The sequence below is a fragment of the Oreochromis aureus genome, linkage group 11, assembly GCF_013358895.1.
Source record: "Oreochromis aureus strain Israel breed Guangdong linkage group 11, ZZ_aureus, whole genome shotgun sequence".
NCBI classification, from domain to species: domain Eukaryota; kingdom Metazoa; phylum Chordata; class Actinopteri; order Cichliformes; family Cichlidae; genus Oreochromis; species Oreochromis aureus.
The window spans coordinates 23,675,795-23,694,428 of record NC_052952.1 but is presented as its reverse complement, the minus strand read 5'-3'; positions in this window follow the sequence as shown (position 1 = coordinate 23,694,428).

Here is an 18,634-nt window from a genome sequence, read left to right as displayed (position 1 = left end):
GCAATGAGATGCAATTAGCAGTGAGTAATCATTTTGTTTGTGGATGCTTGGTGTTTTCATAACCTTCCCGAACAACCAGATGGATGGGGTAAAGTTTCAAATACACATTCTGGTAAATCCCACTCATACAGCACTATCAAGATGTTAAGTGTTGACACTTTGTTTTTACATCACTGCTTGTCTAAGATCTGATTTCAAAGAACATTTTGCCCTGTCTGTATTAATAACAGGCTTCTGTGTAAATTCAGATGAATGTTGGCTGTTAACCTTTTACCGCCCACTCTTCTGCCTGTGGGATGCTCACCCTAAAAGTCAGTGCCCGCACTATGAAAAGTAATATGAATATGCACAGCTAACCTAACCTGCTTTTTCTGTCACTGTGGTGGAAAATTCTAAGATTCTGACCTTCTCTGTGTTCAGTTGGTTTGGCGGAAGAGAAGGCTCCAGAGCATCATGTTTTCTCTTTATCTAATCCTTTATTACAAGATATACTCAACTGTACAAGCTGTCTTTTGTAAGGAATGTTCTGTTTGTATTTTTTTTTCTCAAACAATTCTATTGTGGTTTCATGAGTATCCATCTAAAGATATGTCCGTAAAGCCTGAGCAGTTTAGCAATGTGTCATGGTCCTTACGGTTAACCCCATATCAGCTATCCCAGAGTCAGCTAAAGCTGTGGCTTTAGCCCCAGAGACAATTAACCCCAGCTCTGATGATACTAAGACTGTTTTATTTTCCAAGCTGCCACCTCAAGAGACTGTTAAATGTGCACCTGAATGTTTCATTTCTGGGACTACTGACACTCATTCACAGACATTAAGTGGTGATGTTGCAGTAATTGAAATATTCTCCAGGGCCTCCCCAGAGGCTGAGTTTCCTCCCTCAGCTGACTCTGGACCCCTGGAGACTAAAAAGCCAGCATTGCCCGAGTCGCTTAAAAGTTCCACCGATTCAGCTCGGTTAGCCGCCCAGCAACCTTCAGCTTGGTTAGCCGCCCAGTTAGCTCAGTTAGCCTTCAGCTCAGTTAGCTGCTCAGCTGCCGCTAGCTCAGTCTCCAGTGTCCCCGCTACCTGTAGCTCAGTCTTCAGTTCTGTCAACCACTCAGCCATCCATCATCTCAATGCAGGGAGAAAATGTCATTCCCACCCAGGGTGTTTTTCATAATTTAGCTGTTTTAGGGGCAGTTATTCACTCCAGGGCCTCACCAGAGGCTAGGTCTCAGTCCCCAGCAGACTCTGGACCCCTGAAGGTTAAGCAGCCCCCCTAAGAACTGGACCGTGCCAGCGCTGCCTGGGCAGAGCCAGTGCCCTGTGCAGCTTCAGTTACTGGTGTCCCCGCCAGAGGTCTCCGCGCCTGCTGGTTCTGATCCGTCTCTGCCAGAGATCACCGCACCTGCTGGTTCTGTTCTGTGCCTTGCAGAGGTCTCAGCACCTGCTGGTTCTGTTCTGTGCCTGCCAGAGGTCTTCGCGCCTGCTGGTTCTGATCCATCTCTGCTAGGGGGCTCCGCGCCTGCTAGTTCTGGTCTGTCCCCGCCAGAGGTCTCCGAAGCCTGCTGGTCCTGTGTCTGTCCTCACTGGAGGGTCCGAGGGGCCCATTGAGCAGTCTGTCTAGCTGGAGGGTCCAGGGGCCCGTTCAACAGCCTGCTTCCGTTGGGGGGTCCAAGGAGCTCGTCCAGCTGTCATCATCGCCTGCAGCTCCATCACGAACAGTTTTCTCGCCATCGCCTGCAGTGCTTCCAGCAACTGCTACAACTCCGCTGCCAGCAGTATCACCACCTGCTCCATCGCCTGCGGCTTTCACACTGTCATCCGCAGTTGCCACACTGCCATCTGGTGCCGCAGCTGCCACGCTGCCATCCGGTGCCACAGGTGCCACACTGCCGCAGGTGCCCCGCTGCCGTCCGGTGCCGCAGCTGCCACGCTGCCGTCTGGTCCAGCACCATCCTCACCTGGTCCAGCCTCTGCCTCGCCTGGTCCAGCCTCTGCCGCCTCTACACCGCTGTCCGATCCAGCTCGGCCTGAACCACCTCACCTTTGCTGGCCTTCGCGCCTGCTGGTTCTGATCCATCTCTGCTAGGGGGCTCCGCGCCTGCTAGTTCTGATCTGTCCCCGCCAGAGGTCTCCGAAGCCTGCTGGTCCTGTGTCTGTCCTCACTGGAGGGTCCGAGGGGCCCATTGAGCAGTCTGTCTCCGCTGGAGGGTCCGAGGGGCCCGTTCAGCAGCCTGCTTCCGTTGGGGGGTCCGAGGAGCTCGTCCAGCTGTCATCATCGCCTGCAGCTCCATCACGAACAGTTTTCTCGCCATCGCCTGCAGTGCTTCCAGCAACTGCTACAACTCTGCTACCAGCAGTATCACCACCTGCTCCATCGCCTGCGGCTTTCACACTGTCATCTGCAGGTGCCACCCTGCCGTCTGGTGCCGCAGGTGCCACGCTGCCGTCCGGTGCCGCAGGTGCCACGCTGCAGTCCGGTGCCGCAGCTGCCCGCTGCCGTCTGGTCCAGCAGCTGCCCCGCTGCCGTCTGGTGCCGCAGCTGCCACGCTGCCGTCTGGTGCCGCAGCTGCCACGCTGCCGTCTGGTCCAGCACCATCCTCACCTGGTCCAGCCTCTGCCTCGCCTGGTCCAGCCTCTGCCACCTCTACACCGCTGTCCGATCCAGCTCGGCCTGAACCACCTCGCCTTTGCTGGCCTTCATGCCTGCTGGTTCTGATCCATCTCTGCTAGGGGGCTCCGTGCCTGCTAGTTCTGATCTGTCCCCGCCAGAGGTCTCCAAAGCCTGCTGGTCCTGTGTCTGTCCTCACTGGAGGGTCCGAGGGGCCCGTTCAGCAGTCTATCTCCGCTGGAGGGTCCGAGGGGCCCGTTCAGCAGCCTGCTTCCGTTGGGGGGTCCGAGGAGCTCGTCCAGCTCTCATCATCGCCTGCAGCTCCATCACGAACAGTTTTCTCGCCATCGCCTGCAGTGCTTCCAGCAACTGCTACAACTCCACTGCCAGCAGTATCACCACCTGCTCCACCACCTGCGGCTTTCACACTGTCATCCGCAGGTGCCACGCTGCCGTCCGGTGCCGCAGCTGCCACGCTGCCGTCCGGTGCCGCAGGTGCCATGCTGCTGTCCGGTGCCGCAGCTGCCCCGCTGCCGTCTGGTCCAGCAGCTGCCACGCTGCCGTCTGGTCCAGCACCATCCTCACCTGGTCCAGCACCATCCTCACCTGGTCCAGCACCATCCTCACCTGGTCCAGCCTCTGCCTCGCCTGGTCCAGCCTCTGCCACCTCTACACCGCTGTTCGATCCAGCTCGGCCTGAACCACCTCGCCTTTGCTGCCACTTTCCAGGCCTTTAGCTGGACGTCATCGCCGTTGAAGGCGACCTGAACTAGGTCGTCGCCGCCGTTGCCTTCCGCGTGGTCGGCCTCCGTACCTGTTCTGTCACCACGCCACTGCCTTACGCGTGGCCAGCCTCCGGATCTGTTTTGTCTGTGTTGCCGCCGCCGTCCGCACGGCCAACTGCCTGAACAGTATCCACGCCGCTGCTCCTTTCTCGCAGTCAGTCCGGAACTGGTTTTTGGACTTCTGTGCTGTCGGCCTCCGGATCGGCTTCCTGAACTTTTGATTTTTTGGACTCGTGTTTGACCCAGTTTAGTTTCGGTCTCCTACTGCTGAGATTTTGATTTTTCGGACTGTTTGTATTGTTCTATGTTCTTGTTTATTCTGTTATATCTTTTGTTAAGGTTTGCCATTTGTTAGGATTTTGTTCTATGCCTGCCTGCTCCCACTTCTCTGTGTTCCCTCTGTCTGTCCATGGTGTCACACTGTCTGATCGCGAATCTGTCTGTTAAGTTCAGTGTCTTGTCTGGTTCTCTGTGTCTGTGAGTTTCCTGTTTTATTCTGAAGGTCTCTGTCTCATGTGAGTGTGTTGAGATTACGCTTCCTCTGTCTCGTCACCTCTGATTTCTCCCAGGTGTGTTCGCCTCCTGTCTCTCATCCCTTGATTACTGCTGTTCCCCGAGTCTCCCTGCGTCTCCATTTCAGGTCTACTTGTGTTAGTTTTTCCCAGTTTAGTTAATCTTAGGTTCAGCACTTGCCACCTCCTTTGCTGTTTGTTCTATCACCGTCACAATAAAGCTCACTCTCATCCAAGTCAGTGCTTGCATCTTGGGTCCTACTTCCAACCTCTACTTGTCTACCACTGCGGACGTGACACAATGTGATTTGCTAATCTATACGAGATATATAAGAAATGCACAACAAAGCAGAAACACTAATGCAGTTTAGTATCCATCCAGTAATAACAGAAGCTTATAAACCTCAGGGGTTTCATGGATGGTGAGCAGTCTTGATTAAATCGGACTGTCAGTTTTCACTCTGCAACCACATTGTACGTGTAGATATTTTATGCAGAATATCTTTATTATTTTTACCCTTATCTCTACAGCTTCTGTTGCTTTCAGCTTTACAAAATCCTTGCACCAAATAAATAGATATGTAGCCCATATATGCAATGCACAGCTAGGCTTAATAATTTGATCCTGAAGCACTCAGTGCTGCCAGTGAGGGTGACATTGTCAGTGTGGTTGCTGCTAATAAAGTTCTTTTCATTTGAATTAAAATGGCTGCCAGCTGTACCCTTCCATAACCTCTGTCATGCCTTGATGTTTCTCCCTCCTTTCAGCCTCTCTACCACCCAACGTTTACCCGCCTTGCAGTACAAGAAAGAGGGGGAGGGAAGAATCCCCCCAAATCGAGTGCTCCACAGCAACAGCAGTCAGATGACCTTGTATCTGTCTTGTTCTGCTGAGTCAGAAATTGAGGGTTGGGTGAGGGAGGGTGGGGGATGCAGGGAGAAAAGAATAAGAGAGAGAAGGAAAGCGAGAGATGGCACAGAGAGAAAGCTGGCTCATATTTTTATTCTTACCGATTCTGTGGATTCTGCTCGTGTTGCTGCGTCTGACTTATTCGCATGAAGTAATGACGTAGAGTTGCATGGCTTCAAGTGCCATGTGCTTGTGTCATGAGTGCATAGTCAGTTATTTTGGACAATATGGTGTCAGGGGTTTTGCAGGTGAATGGTGTATATCATGGGGTTTTACAGTCATAGGTCATGTGTGTAGAGGCCATGTGGGGAAAAACTGCATGGATCAGACGGAAATAGCATATGTATGGATGGATGCAGTATTTGTTAGTGTCAGCATACTTAATGGCAAAATGTTTGCATTAAAACACTGTGTTCACAAAATAGAAAAAAATTGAAAAGCATTATTGCTTCTACTTCATTTTTTACTCATCTAGGAAGGGTTTTCACAAGATGTTGGAAGGAATTTTCTCCCGTTCAGCAACAGAGGGGCTTGTGAGGACAAGTAGTGTATCTGGGCAATAAGACTTGGCTTGCTGTCAGTATTCCAGGTCATCCCAGAGGTGTCGGAGAGGGTTAGTGTCTCATACTCTGTGTAAGCACGTTATTGACCTTTCTTTGTATATGTAGGCATCCTCATTGGAACTGGAGTGAGATTTAGTTCAGATAACCGCAGAAAAGGACCAGAAGTGCACCATACGTTACTAGTAATTATTTAAACAGCTGTGTCCACATACTTTTGGCATTGCAGTGTATCTACGTACAGCTAAAATTAGGGTTTGAGTGGGGGTGTACGAAGTCATCTGTTTTTTCTGTGCGTGCGTGCATGTGTGAAGGTGATCCTAGCTAATCCGGTTTTATAAATGTCTGACATAATCTGTGTTCCACTCACAGTGTCCAGAACAGGGAGAAGGGAGGAAAAGAGGAGATGCAGAGAGAAGAGAGAGGGGGGAGAGAGAGAAAGAGGGAGAAGGGGGCATTAAAAGAGGAGCAGGAAGGAGATGGCAGAAGGATAAATGATAGAAAGGCTGATGGGCTTAAGGAGTATGACAGAAAGAAAGCGTGAGAAAGAGTGCAGGGAAATAAGACATGGATGAAGGAGAACAGAGCCAGGTGGGTGGTGGAAAATTCCTCTGGGATTTAGCGTGGATGGAATGATACAGGACTGGCAGTGAAGCTGTGGTTATCATACAGCTGCACTGAGGGGAAGGGCAGAAGACGTATCATAAATTGGATACAGAACACAAGAAAAGCTGATTGGAAAACAGAAATCTGCGACAATGATGGAGAGTAGCTTTGTATGAAAGTAAAATACATTTGTGTGAGCAAAGTAAGACAGGCAATAAACAGAAAGAGTGTGATTTATCTTTATTCACCCTCTTAATCTGATACGACTGCTGCTTTTACATGAAAGCATATATTTTAGAGTATAAATCTAACAACTTGCTTCGGCAAGCACAAAGGTTTTCAGGGTTTTATAAACCTGAGAGAATAAACATTTTACAATTATAAGGAAACCCCTCGTGATTATTGGTGGGGTTGCTGCAAAGCAAGCAAGCCTACTATAAGTTTTTCTCTGTTGAAACAAAACCAAAGAAAAGTACCCAGAAACTTTTGCACCTAACTAGTCCTGCACTGTTCAGAAACCAAAATGATCGGCTTGGTGGTTTTCTGTACAATTTTGACATATGTTGTACCATTTTTAATTATTTTATGAATGGTTTACAAAAAACTGGGCATTAAGGGTACAGGGGAGGTCGTCAGATGTCGTCTTTCATGTAAACACGAATTACGCTTTGACCTTTAAAAGCCATTTTGCGAGAGGAGTGCTGAGTCCATTTCAGAGAAATTTTGAAAGGTATTATTACTGTGGAAACTTTAACTGCTTCTTAACTGACTTTTTAGCAGCATGCCACAGATCAGGTTTTGCAATCACAGCAGTCCAAAGTGGTTTCTCCTGAAACTGAATGGTCTAGTTTTACATGTTACACTCAGTCGGGTAAATGAGACGTATTTTAGCCTACAGATAACAGATAAAAATGTTAAAGGCCCTCTACCTGCTCACAGCTGTATTATATTATCGGGGGCAGATCTCGAAACTTTAGAGTCCTGAATCAGTCTGTGTAGCGAATAAATAATACTTATGAATAAGTTTTCACTTTTGTGGTAGTGTGTGCTCAGCCCACTTGTTTTGGGGATGTTCAAAAGTAAGACTCCCACAAAAAGCTGAAAGGAACAAATACAAGCATTTTGTAAAACTTGGATTCCATTATTGTGAGCATCATAACCTCTTACAGACACATTTATTTGTGCAACTCGAGGAAACCCAAGCACCTTAACTCTGCCATTGTTTAGCAAACACTGGGATTTAAAGCTGGCAGGCTATTAATATCAAAATAATGTATTGTTTGTTAGATTGCCACGTCAATGACATCACTTCAGGGTGTAGGTCATTGCTCCTTATTAGAGGCTTACTTTTGTTAAACCTTCTGTCTCAATGACACCCAGATGACCCAAGCAGAAGACACAACTGCACACATACAGCTAGATTTTAAGTTATGTGGATCACATTATAATGTTTGCAGGGAACATCAGTAACCTGGTTACTCATACGTGATTCCTACTCAGCAGCATGAGCAAATGAATCACAGGGTTGGAAAAAGCTTAAAAAAGTCAGGTTATGTGAGAGTCAGCCTCCTGCAGTCTGTCCTCCTACAGTCCTCTCAGTCTGCATGTTCTCCTGTCCTCTCAGTATCAGCGGTTTAGTGCAGTGTAACCAGTTTTTGTAACAATGCAGAAGGCACGCTGGATATCAGCAGCAGAATTAGATTATCTATAATGCTTTTACTTAGATTCTGTCATATATATTGTTAGAAAGGTGGATTTCATATTAAATAAGGCCAAAGTTCGAAATTATGAGCTCAGCATATGTACAGGTAATAATTATCAGAGAAAAGCTCAAGCTTCAGACTGTTTAAATGCTCAGTTTTTTCTACAATTGGATTTGTATGATGCCAGTGAGCAGGTGATATGCCTAATATGGTAATCTTAGGTAAAGAGCTCTGGCTGTGAGCACAGAAGCCTCTCCTAACTGCAAATCTTCCAGAAGCAGCCAATCAGAAGACATTTTACTTGAATGGGGAGAAGGGGGGCATTAAAGGAAAAGGAAGTTGGTGGAGGGTTTGTGTCAAAGTCCTGTATAAAATAAATAACAAATATTTTGAACTGTGAACTCTATGATACTCCAACAGTTGTAGAGTTGTAAATTAGAAATATTGGGAACTTGTTAAGAGTCAGTGAACATGTCTTACTTCTTTCTGCAGCTGGTGGTGCCTCAGGGAGCTATTTAATTGAGCTATGCTAACTGTCCCTGTTACTTACTATAAGTGATTTTACATATTTCACTGAATGATAAAAGACAGAGTCACAATTAAGCACAGTCTGTGCATGACCACAAAATGCTACAGGATGTCTAATTAAGGGAAGTAATAAACGCCCTGTTTGGAAGCCAGCCTATTCTTTCGATACCTATCTCCATCACCATGCAGCGCACCACCATAATGCCCTCTTATACCATTTATGGCAGTGTGTTAAATAGTAAAGTTTGATTCAACTAAATCCACATGCAGCTAGCTGGCTCAAACTCTGTCATTATTTCCTGGCTTACTCCTTACTCTGAATCTGTTTCAGCTTCGAACATTATACGTCAATTGTCCGGTTATGCTACAACTCACCTGTCTGAGCAGGTGACCCATATGCCATAAAGTTACTACAGGGGCCCAGGATCCAGTCACCCTCAGGGTGTTTCTTGTGTTCCCATCCAGCCCACTATCCTATTTACCCGCTATATTATTCCTTATACTATAAAGACTAAAATGCCAAAATCAGATCCTACTATTGGCTGCACAACTGAGCACAAAAGCGTAGGAGGAACTTAAAGAGACAGAAGGTAAAAATGGCATTGCATCAAAGCACAGTGTCAGAAAAAATGTTTTTCCAATATTAAAAGATGCAAACCTTTTGTAATAGACTCAACCTGTAAACCCGCGACTTTGAATAGCAGGAAAAGCAAAGGTGTCAGTGATGACAGTAACTGCTCCAGGCATCTATGCCAGCAAACCAGCATGTTCAGTGGCCAGACCTCAGACACCCAGCTATTTATCAGGTTTTTAATTATGTCTGTGCCTATCCTGCTATGCACTATTAGACTGTCTGCCAGTATCATAATACAATTTAGAAAACAGAGACAGAGGAGTGAGTTTTCAAGAAAGAAAAAAATCTGGTGCTTTCAGTACACCCATAAACTTTTACAGTATATTGAAGTTATTCACCAATTTATTTGATAATCAGCCAAATTTAAACATTACTTGATGTTCCTACTGTTCAAATTATATCAAGTAAATCTTTTTCAGTCACCTCCTCTCTCCTTCTGTCTGTACATCTGGTTCTAAAGCATTTCCTCTCCTCCTATCCTCCCTCCTTCCTGACTCCTCCGCCTCGTCCGGTAGCTGTCCTTTCAGCACCACAGCCACTACATCAAAGCCTTTCTGCATCCTATTCACCACCATTTTTTTTTTTTTGCTACTTTTGCCATAACTTAAAATACCTCTCACAAACCAGTCACAGTAATATCTGCAAAAAAGCAATTAATAATTTCATACTCTTAGTGGTTTCAGTTCATCTGCAACTTAAATTCATTTTTATTAAATTGAACTGATTGTTGAAATCCATTTTTGTGGTTTTGGTTAATGCATTTTCGCACAAAGTTTATCAGCTGCTCATTTCTTTGTACTCAGCTCAGGGGTTTCTCTGTCATATTTTTTTACAAACACAAATGAGTAAAAGAACTGTGAATGAAAGTAAAATGCACTTAATGTGCTTTCAAAGTCTCAGTCTGCAAGGCCATTAGACATTAAACATCCATCCACTTGTTTTCCGTTTTATGTAACGGCCTACTATTAGGTATTTATTCTCAGTGTGCACTTAAAGCACACTTAAAGTTCCATTAAGACCATAAATGCCAATTACCTCATTTCCCACTGTTAAAGCATTGCAGCCATGCTGCTCTTTCTCACTCAAAAAAGAAGTCAAAATAGGCTTTTCACATCAATTAAAGGTTGTATTTTCTTAAGCAACGCCTACAATGCACTTGATTACAGAGGTTCTCCCCCATCATTATTTCCAGTGGTATATTATTAAGCAATGCACATATTGCATATAGACACTGATCTGGGCAGAGCTAGTTTGAGGTACAGTGTGCTTTAAAATTGACTGCAAAACTATATGTGATTGTTTTGCAATGGTGTCTCAATATAGCTCTTTGTTTGGACCTATTCTGACATGATGGTTGTGCAGTTGGTAGATTATGAATGTTATGAATGATTATTTTGTTATTAGTTCTGTCAATAATAATAATAATGATAATAATAATAATAATGTAATAATAATGTACACTTTTATTGATCCCCGTGGGGAAATTCTTCTCTGCATTTAACCCATTCACTCAGTGAAGCAGTGGGCAGCCACCAGTGCAGCGCCCGGGGACCAGTGCAGCGCCCGGGGAATATAATATATAGTAAATATAATGTAGTAAAGCAGTTTTTACAGTCTTCTATTATCCAATTTTCATGAACTTGTGTGAATTGTAGCTTCTGTTTCCTGTTCTTAGCTGAGAGGAGCAGCACCCAGTGTAGTCTTCTGCTGCTGTAGGCCATCTGCTATAAGGAGTGATACATGTTGTGCATTCAGAGATGCTCTTCTGCATACTTTGGTTGTACAGAGTGGTTATTTGAGTTACTGTTGCCTTCCTTTTAGCTCCTCCTGCAGCTAGCCATTCTCCTCTGACGTCAACAAGTCATTTTCACTCACTCACATATTTTCTCTTTTTCAGGCCTTTCTCTGTAAACTGTAGAGATGGTTGTATTGAAATACCTCAATAGATCAGCAGTTTCTAAAATACTCAGGCCAGCCTGTCTGGCACTAACTCCATTCCCCATTCAAAGTCATTTAAATCACCTTTCTTCCACATTCCACAGCACACCGATGCTAAGTTTGAACTTTTGCACATCGTCTTGACCATGTATATGTGGCTTACTGTACTGAGCTACTGCCATGTGATTGGCTACTTAGATATCTGCATCAACGAGCAGTTGAAAAGGTGCACCTAATAAACAGGCAGTGATTGCATAGTTACTGTAATTTAACATGTTATGCCACATTTTCTGCCTTTGGGCCTGTACAGTCTCAAAGAGAGGTGATCGTGTCTTTATGTTTCAGGCAGACACCTCAGGCTTAAAGCAAAAAAACTTTTGTTTGCAAGGGTCGACAAATCAGAAGAAAGTTGGCTTGAAGCCTGGGCTGCCTTGTGTTTTTTCTTTTCTTTTTTTTGGCTCAAGTTAAAAAAGCTTGTTTCGGACTTTGGTGAACTGATTGAACACACTAAAGCAATGTATCGGAAAAACAAGGATTATTTTGAAGTGTGGGTTAAGCTCCTGTAATACAGACAAAAGAAAAAATATGCGGCTGGAAGTAAGTGTAAGGTTTCTTTAAATGACCTGCCTGGTTAAACAAAGGTTAAATACCAAAGGGAAGCTTTTTGGATTTATAATGACAGGCCACTAAACATCCCAGCTTAACTGAGGACTTAGAGTTTTACTCCTTTTCTATAAACGCATTCATAAGACGCATTCATGTGTATGACTGATGGTTCTTCGTGTTATCTTGTTTGATTTAGATTGAATGTGGTGACTGTTTCTGACTTGGTGTCGATATTCCGCGTCTGTCCAGGTTTAAGACTCCTCCTATTGGTGGAGCTTCACTGGTGGAATATTCCACTCTCGTCATAGAAGGGAAGCTAACAATTTATGGAACATAACTTGAAAATATCCAGTGTTTTCATGAACTTGCCATGAGAATGAGAATAGGCCTTTCAGTTTTATCTGCAGAGAGAGCGCCTTGGAGTTCTTTCATGTTTTAGCCAAAGGATAAATTGATGTTATTGGAATTTTAGAAGATAATTTTAGAAATACAGAAAGTGCATGGTGTTTGTTTTCACTGGACGTCCTCGACCAAAGAATACACATTCAAAAATTTCTCGAGGTTAGTTTTTTTTTTTTTTAAATGAATTGTTAGTTTGTTTCCTTTTAAAACTTGTGTCTCACAGTAAAATCCTGATTTTTTAAAAGCGAGTGATTTTACTATGATTGCCACGATTTTACTAAACTCTTCTGAATACTATAATGAAACTTAAGAATGTGATAAAGCGATCAACAAAATTAATAGCAGACTGAGTAATATGTTGACAGCGTGCGGCCTGCGCACATTCATAATTAATTAAATCCCAAGCAGCAGTAATTAAGAAACATAATGTGAAACTTGTGCTGATGATGGTATCAATTATGTGACAGCCACCATGCTGGTGCAGTGGTTATCACTGTTGTCTGTTGTCTGTCTCTGGGATAGACCGGCGACCTTCACAGGGTGTACCAATGTACATCTCAGTGTGGATAAGATCCAGACGCCCTAAACTGCATGAGTGGTAAAGAGAAAGGACTGACGGAGTTAAAACATCATCATAGATGTGTAAAAGACATTTGTGGATTTGCAGTTTTAATTAAGTTACAAAAGGAAGCCCCTCACCTTATCTTAATCAGAATTAACTTAAGACATGAAACCTCGAAAGAGGAAAACTGGCCCAAAGTAATTGTCCCTCTTGTTAAATCATGGATTAATTGTTATTAACCACATTTTTTGAAAAGCTGAGTTCACACCAAGCCTGGGTTTGGTTAATGAAACTGAACTCACTAGCCACACCCAGGCCTGTTTACTGCCAGACATGTTGAATCAAGAAATCCCTTAGATAGAAACTGTCTGACAAAGTGAAGTAAGCTAACAGATCTCAAAAAGCAACACATCCTGCTTTGATCTAGTGTCATTGATATCCATCTGTCATTGATATCTATCTGTCTTGAGAGGGTTACAAAGTAATTTCTAAAGGGAGTCTAGCAAACAATAATCCACAAATGGAGAAAACTTGGGATAGTGGTGAACCTTCCCAGGAGTCACTCCAAGAGCGCACTGATGACTCACCCAGGAAGTCACAAAGAACCCAGAACAACATCTAAAGACCTCCAGGCCTCACTTGCCTTAGTTAAAGTGAGAGTTCATGTTTCAACAATAAGAAAGAAACTAGACAAAAACTGTTTGACATTTGCCAAAAAAACTTCTCAATAATCTCCAAGACTTTTGGGAAAATATTCTCTTGACTGATGAGACAAAACTCGCACACTGTGAAGTGTTTTCATTGACTATTTGATACAATAGCATGAAATAAAAACTGGTGTAATTTCAAAGAAGAAGTCCAAACAGGCTAAACATCTAAATTGAATTTATGGAGTCATTCCCTATATTCCCAGCATCTGTCACACATAATAAGGACCCTGCCCCTAACAAAAGTGGGAACTCTGGAGACTGCCAATAGTTCGGCATTGAAATTTACCATCAGTGCTGTTTATCCTCTACTCTCCAGGAGACTGCTTTGACTTGCCAAGCTTTCTATGGTCGGCCAGGTTGTTCTGATATAATTTTTTTTTTTTGAATGAGATATAACAAAGCACAGGACTTCTGTATTTAATGCCACAAAGTGTCAATTTGGCTCATAAATGAGGTCACCGCTTTTAAAAATGGCTTTTAAACACTATGATTATTCAGCGGATTAGTAGATGAGTGGTGCAGTCATTTTTTTTAGGAATCCTTCACAGCTCAACTGTAATAATTTAGATTTTTATCCTCTTTCTATTCCAGACAGCACATTTGACTGAATTTGTTGTCCATGGAGGCCAAATTGCTGACTGTCTCGCCGCTCAAGCTGCTTTAAAGCTGTTCGCTTTGTATTTTTCAGGTCTGCTGAGCTTGTAGTGTGTCACACTAGGTTATAGTAAAGGAAAAGGTTTGCTTAGTTCAGACAGTGCTGGCTATCTGTCAGCATGGGTCAAGTACTTTTCTTTCATTGCCTGTGTGCATTGGTGTATTTACAGGCACGCATCCTTTGTCACTCTGATAAGTGGCCTGTCGTGTGGAGTAGCAAGCAGCCCCCACCTGATTTAAGAATCCAGCTAGCATACGAATGCGAGCATAATATACTGTCAGCATCTTGTGTTAGCTGTGCCTTTGGATTCACTGATGCATGTGAGCTGGCACGTGTGTGTATGTGCATGAAGGAAGTACAGTAAACAGCCTCGGGAGTGATGGGAATGATGACAGCGTTATAGCAGAGCTGTAGTTGAGCCATGTGCTCCACCGGGGGAAGCGGTCCTTTAATACCTATCGGCCTATCAGGCAGGGGATGCTGGGAGCGGGCCGTCCTTGGGAACGACCTTGCAGGGGGGCCAAGGGATGGAGAGGGTAAAGAGGGAAAAGCACATAGAGGAGCCGGATAAAGGAGGGAGGAAAGAGGGGCTGAGTCACGGATGAGGCAGGAAGCGAGCGAAAGAGAGCAAGAAAGAAATTGAAATTTATTCATCTCAACCTCAGAGGTAATTTAGCGCTAAAGAAATAGGCAGATGGATATAATAAGTAGAAGAGTGGTTAGTTGCAGACAGACAGAAGACAGATGAATGAGAGATAGATAGTTGAGGACACTAAGAGGATTTAAAGTTCAGCTGCGTAGTTCTGCCTAACTCCACCTCTCTGTCTTTCTCTCCCTCTGAGGCAGACATGCAGACGTCACCCCATCCAGATTAAATTGACAGCACGCCACACTCTTATTGCACAAGAGTTTCTCTGAAAGGGATGGAAGAGAAGAATAAGAATAAGGCTCGCATTTAGAGGTAGTAATAATACAGGCACAAAAATGTGGTTAAGGTTGGATAAAGAGTCTCTCAGAACTGTTTGCCAAGAAAATGGAAATCTGTGCTGTATGCTTACTGACAGTATTAGAGAAAAATAGATGATTAGATCGATACCACTCGCAGTCTTATAGTAATTATGATGTCGAAGCCAGGAGAGTGCTGGCTTGGCTAAACATGAAGACTGGAAACAGAGCAGTTGACACTGACAGGTTAAAAAACAAATAAGTTTAATGCATGCATGAAAAAAAAATATAACTATAAAGAGGACCAGATGGGAAATTTTGCCTCGTACTATTTCTTGGCCAGGTGCAGTTCCTAGAAGTAGTTCAGAATATAATCCTGAGTAAAACCTCTGTAGGCAGGCAGATTTTGTTAACTAGGTATAAAGCTGAGTGAGCTGTTCACACCTGCTTACTGTGTACACTAAGCTGACTTCTCGTTGCTTTAGCTTCATATTTACCATACAAACAAGGAGCGTTTTTAATGGTGTCGTGTAACTTTTGGCATGAAAGCCGATAAGTGTATTTTGAAACATTCAAGTGTTCCTTAAAAATACAGTTTATGTAAACAAAAATAGCCTGAAGCTGGATAAAGAGGTGAATATGGTTTTAACAACAGTTGACGGAGATCTAATGGCTGTTTGCTTGCAGAGCGCCGAGCAAGGCATCCAGACCTTGTGTGTGTGGTACGTCTGCAGCAGGAACTGCAGTGCTGTGGTCTAACCAGATGTGTTGCTTTGTGTGTGGCTGTGTGTGTCCTCATTCTGTTCCGGGTGAGAAAGGGAGTGTGTGCACGTGTGCATGTGTGTTTCCGTGTGTGCGTGTAAAAGACAGATGGCATAAAAGGCACCAAGAGCATAGAGTATGAAGTGACGTGTGGGACTGTATATGTCAGCATTTGTGTGTGTGTGTGTGTGTGTGTGTGTGTGTGTGTGTGTGTGTGTGTGTGTGTGTGTGTGTGTGTGTGTGTGTGTGTGTGTGCTGCTGTTCCCAATGAGTCAGTGTGATGGAGTGCTATGCCACTTTTTTCATTATTGCTGCACCCGGTCGCGTCAGACAGTGGCCTACTGGACCAATCGAGTGATGAACACACTCGTACACGCATACAGATGAAGACACAAATGTAATAAAAAGCTAAAGATACTGTAGAAAAAGAAACACATCTCCACTCTGCTAATTTTGGAAGTTCATTTGTCTTCTGAGTGTGTGTCAGATGTGTGCGTATCTCTGTGTGCGCGCTTCTGTGTCTTCTGTCCCTTAGGCTTGTCCACTGGATGTGTATCTGTGCCCTTATCCCGAGCATGGTTTTGACAGAAAGAGGCTGCTGTGTGCTCATTACGGACTCTCTCAGATATTGTTCTCTCAGTAGGGTTGTGTGTGTGTGTCTGCATCCACACAAGATGTGTAGGCTAAAGGGGCATTCATAATATATACAAGAAAGAGCTTGTGTGATATAGAAATGTAACAGGCATGCTAGACTTTAAGTTAGACTAACCATGATCCCACCAACTGGAAAAGAAGGAAAAAAAGAGCAACAATATGTTCAAACCTTCTCCTCAAGAACGTTGCCAAACTACATCCTGTTATACTCTTGAGTGACGCAGAGAAGCCTCAAGCCTGGACTACTGCATTGTACTGTATCTTTGGACTCCAGCCAGCAGTGTGCAGCCTGCTCCTTTCATATTAACAAGTGAGAAGTAACACCTCCAATTTCCCTTGCAAACGACACTGTGTACTATTTATGTCACGACAGGAGTTTTCACTTCTTAGTGTAGTGTGTTCGTAGAAGTGCAATGGCCTACTAGTATCCAGGACACTATCTATAGATACTGCTCATTTATAATGCCAAATACCTCATTTTTATCAGATATGAATAACTGTCCAGCTTCAGAGCTGGTGACCTTTTGACACTTTTGCACTGCCTTTATTAGATTCTGTATTTGTGGAAATGAGACCTCAAAGGAACAGCTGACTCCCAAATCAGTGTGTTTTTCTTAAGCTTGTAATGCTGTCATGCCTCAGCACTGCCAAGCTTCTACTGCTGGGCCTTTGAGCAAAGCTCTTAACCCTAAATGGTCCAGGAGTGCAGTATTGTGGCTGACTGTGTGCTCTGACCCCAGCTTCCTGATGTTTTATTTATGGCACTGCGGTTTTGTCTGTTTGTGCATGCATTTGCCCACAGAGAGAGGCTTTTAAGCAGCACAAACGTGCTCCCATGTAGTCCTCAAAATCTCAACATGGATGACACCGTGTGCCGGGTGAATGCTGATTTGTTGACTGTGGCTGGAACAGGGAAGGGAGTGACAGCGGAGTTCATCGGCAATGGGAGACGCGTGAAAAAAATGTCAAAGATAAAAAATACAGTGTGAATCCCACCACCCCCACCCACACACTTCCACCCACAAAAACACACATGACGTGTGCAGTTCCATGAAGGAACTATTTCCCCCTGCGAAACTACACGGCTCACAGAGGTCACCCTCATATCAGGAAAATAGGATGTAAACTTTAATGACATCCCCCTGAGCTGAACTGTAACGTTTCCTTTGTGGTTGTGGTTCGATTGTTAAAAAAATTGTTCTAACTTCTCAGTATTTTTGAATTTATTTGATAAGGTTATGATCTCGGGATAGGGACGCTGCTGCTGGGTTTTTTGGCCCTTTTGGCGCTATGAGACAACTTTAATTCCATTATATTCACGACACACCAAAACGATCAGGACAGATAAAGAGCACTGCAGCCCAGAAGAAAAACGTCTATATTTAACTTTGGGGTGAGCTGTGCCTTTAAGCTTAGCTGTCTCCCAACCACTGAGACTTTTCTATGCCTATAAATAGCACTAGTTTCGAAACAGGTTTTGGGACAATTTGTTTAGGTTATGTTAATTTACCCTGAATTATTAAGTCACACACTTACAGGCAGGAGGAGTGTTAGCTGGGCAGAAACACAGATGCTAATGCTGCAAAAGAGCTTAAGTTTGCACTTTCCCCCTTAAATCTCACCTGTCTTGTGTCCTCTACAGACTTCTTCTTTTTTTCTTTATCCTCACCTCTGTTACACGTTGCTCTTTCTTTCTTCCTCCCTTGCTGCTGTGCTCTTGGTGAGTCTAATTTGAGCTGTAACACGTCAGTTACATTCGACTTTAATTGCCCTAGTTATACTGTATGTGTCTTCGGCACGCATTTACACATCAAACACTCTGCGTAGATGTGCGTATGAACCGATGACTAATGCGATGGGGAGAGAGGAGATGAAAAGGGTGGTGTAGGGGGTGGGAGGCAGCGAGTCTCCAGAGTCATTTGACTGGGGTGACCCTAACGGCTGATTGGATAATTCCCCGTCCTCTGAGCCATCCCATGATGCTTAGAGGAAGGATAGTTCCCAAGGTTATGCATGACAGTACGCAGGAGAACATGCAGCTTGCAACTTAACTGCACACATGCGCAAACACACACAAGCATAAACAAGTGAAGTGGAACGTTATCCCGCAGGCAAAGCCGAAGGGATTGTCACATTTCCATTTAAACTTCCACAGATATTTTACAGTAGCAAATCCGAGGTCATCGCCATCCACTGAGGACCAAGGTGAGACACAGAGGGCAGTGTGGCCCTTGGAGGCAAACTTCTGGAAGAAAGTATTTTTTGGTTTTATACAGTATTGTGCAAAAGTCCAGACTTTCTTGAAATTTTTTTAAAGTTATATTGAGTAATAGATGTCCAGGATTTTTTGAACCTTGGCTGCTTTTTCACCTGTTTTCATAAACATAACACAGTCTGATAGACATAAAATAATATTTTTACTAAACAAGGTGACTCCCAATGTCATGGTACTGGGTCTGTGACCCAGTGTTGTGTGTATTTTAGTTCTATTTCGTTGTTTATTGTATTTTTTTCCTCCATGTTTCCTGTTTTATTTTGAAAGAGTCTTGAGTTTAGTTAAATACA